Here is a 3291-nt window from a genome sequence, read left to right as displayed (position 1 = left end):
AGGAGGAGGAGGAGGCCGAGGCCGAGGAGAAGGAGGAGGAGAGCGCGAGAGCTCCCCCCGCCCGGCTGCCGGCGCTCCCCAATCTCTCGCTCTCTGAAACTGGATCCCGAATCGGGAGCCAGAGACTGCATTACGGATTACATCAGGCTTATAGAGCTTCCAGATCACACATTAGAGGGGAGCGCGAGCAGGGGGCGGGGGCGGGGGGAGGGGCGCGAGATAACGGGCTGAGGAGGGGGGACGGATAAAATGCACACACGCGCGCACACCGAGGAAAGCCCGCTGCTGCCCAGCCAGCAGGAGAGCCAAGAGTTGGGTCTCTGCTCTCGGCTGCATCTAGGAGCTGGGGAGTGGCTGCTGGGTGGATGGATGGATGGATGGATGGATGGATGGATGGATGGATGGATGGAAAGAAGGAAGCAAGGAAGTGAAGGAGTTGTGCACAGGCAATATCAGTGGTGTGGATGGCCCAGGTGGCTGGGTGGAATGGATGGAAGGATGGATGAGGGAGATGGTGTAGATGGAGGAGGTGGGTGGGATGGATGGATGGAAAGATGGAGGGTGGGTAGATGAATGGGGATGGATGGATGGAGGAAGGAGGTGGGTGTGGATGGACAAGATGGGTGGGTGGGTAAGTGGATGAGTGGGCGGGCCTTTAGGGAGATGGAGGAGGGGCTGGGTGAGCAGGAGGGTTACAGATGGAAGGATGCGCAGATAGGTGGATGGGTGGATGGATGCAGCAGCATATGAGTGGAGGGCTGTGTAGATGGGTGGGCTGTGCAGATGGAAGGGTGATGCAAAGGGAGGTGGATGCGTGAGTGTGCGGGTGGGTTGGATGGAAGGTTGAACAAATGAGGGGCAGGAGATGGAGTGAGTGGCACAGACGTTGGCCCCCATCGAGAGGATCAGAGTTTGGCGGGGATGGGAAGGACCAACTTGAGCTGCCCAGGCTGGTTTTGCCCAGTCTTTCCTCCTCATGGGGACACCTATTCTGAGAGATGCTAGGGGCGTGGGGCCCAAGGAGATGGGTTTGAAGGTGAGGCCTAGCCCACCATTGACCCTCTGTGGCTGTCCCCAATCACTCCCCATGCTCATCCTTCCATCCATCCTCCTTTGACTTGGAGACAGTGGGGACATCCCAACCCTCTACTTGGATTTTTTCTCCCATAAGCCGATGGAAATGGGCACATTTAACGGCTCCATCTGCCCTAGTCCCTCTTCTTCTTTGGAGACCTTTGGCCAGGTGCTCCAAGGGGACCACTGTAGAATGAAAGCCAGTGGAGGAATGACCCCAAAGAAACTAGCTCAGGGTCCCACCGCCCTGGTTGCCTTTTCACAGCTTGTGGTCTTCTCTGAATGCAAGATCCTCTTTGGCTCTGCCTGAATATCCAGTACTCTACACTGTTGTCATCTTGCTGGGCCACTGATGGCTTTGCTGTCCAAGCCCAGCATCAGGCTGCGGTGTCTGCATTTCTCAAGAACTCGGCAAGAGTCGCCATCAAGGTATCATCACTGTCACCACCAACATTAATTCACAATCACCATCACCGTTCTCAACCTGGATGTGAGCACCCATGCCCACACTGTCCCTTTGACCATCACCATAACCCCTGGCCAGTGCTGCCGCCATCACCATCACGGTCACCACTGAGAATAGCACTGGTCCCTGCCGCCACTTCCATCACTGTTACCAGTCACCCAGGCGGGAGGGCAGCTCATGTCCACTGAGGCCCAGGCTCTCCCGAGACTAATCCCTGCCCCAGCCAGTCTATGTGGGCACCCCTTTGGCACCCTTCCCCAAGGCCAGAGCAGCGTCGTGAGGAGACCCATACCTTGGAGCATTCAAGGAGGGCAGGGGAGAGGCCCCTTCCCCAGTCCAACCTCCTGGGCAGCCCCAGCCCTCCCTCACTCTCCTAGTAAAGGGGACTCTTCCCTCAGCCTTTGACAGACTGCCACGGTGCTGCGCTGAGGACCCGCGGCTGAGCTACCCGCCCCCTTCTGCCCAGGGTGGGTGCTCAGTCCTCTCCCTCCCTCCCTCCTTGCAGCTGCCCTGGCTCCCGCCTCCTCACTGCACTAGCGCCCTGTGGCCACCAGGGGGCCTCTGATATTAGGCCAAGAGGCAGCGACGCAGGGAGGCAGCTCTGAGTCAGGATTTCAGCTGCTGTGTTACCATCTCCCCTCTGCGCTGGTGGGGGAGGGTAGCAGTGGTCCCTGGCTCGTCACTTTGGCCACCCCCAAGCCATCTGGCCTGGGCCTTCAGGGCAAGGGGCTCTCCTTTCTCAAGCTGGGGCCTTTCAGAGGGCTGTGCCTTCGCCCTCGGCCTAGGACTCCCTCCCTGACTGGCCCCTTTTAGAAAATTGCCCCCCACCCAAGTTCCCCATCCAGAACCTGTATAATTCTACCTCCCAGGGCAGAGGACCTGCACGTTCATCTACCCCCACCCGCTCCCGAGGACCCACCCAGATACAGGGAGTTCTGCCACCGCCCACCCAGATCCAGCTCCCAGCGGAATGCCCTGAAATAAAGGTAGCTCTCCCACCCCACCCTAGCCACAGCCTCGGTTTCCCTATTATTACATGAGGTTCTTGACTTAATGGTTTTGAAGGTTTCTTCCAGCCCAGATACTCTAGAATTCTAGAATTCTAAACCAGTGACCAGTTTTCACAGGATTTGTTCCCAATTTACATCCAGCACCCCTCCCCAATAACTGCTCGAACCCCTGACTCTCATCGCGGCACCATTGCACACCCAAATCAGGTTCCTTCTGAGGGCCTGGTCACAGCCTGAAGAAACCCAGGGTGGACTCTACATGGTCTTCTGCTGGGCCAGCCCTATCCAGCAGGACATGGGTCCTAGAACCTTTTCACTCAGTCTCAGAGAGAGCTGACCCTTGGTGGTGTGACCCTAGACATCATGACCTTTGACACCTTCTAAACAAAGTGTTTGGCCATAGCTAGTCCCTGACCACAGCCACAGGCTCAGCCATGACCCCGATGACATTGAACTCGTTGACCGCTGACCCACGTTACAGGCTGAGCCCTGACCCTGGTCACACTCAGAGCCCTGACCCTCGTCGCACCCTGAGCCCTGACCCTGGTCACACCCTGAGCCCTGACCCTGGTCACACCCTGAGCCCTGACCCTCGTCGCACTCTGAGCCCTGACCCTGGTCACACGCTGAGCCCTGACCCTGGTCACACACTGAGCCCTGACCCTGGTCACACCCTGAGCCCTGACCCTCGTCGCACCCTGAGCCCTGACCCTGGTCACACCCTGAGCCCTGACCCTCGTC

The sequence above is a fragment of the Trichechus manatus genome, unplaced genomic scaffold (assembly GCF_000243295.1).
Source record: "Trichechus manatus latirostris isolate Lorelei unplaced genomic scaffold, TriManLat1.0 scaffold00185, whole genome shotgun sequence".
Lineage (NCBI taxonomy): Eukaryota > Metazoa > Chordata > Mammalia > Sirenia > Trichechidae > Trichechus > Trichechus manatus.
The sequence above is the reverse complement of the archived record's forward strand: the minus strand, read 5'-3'. Positions refer to the sequence as shown.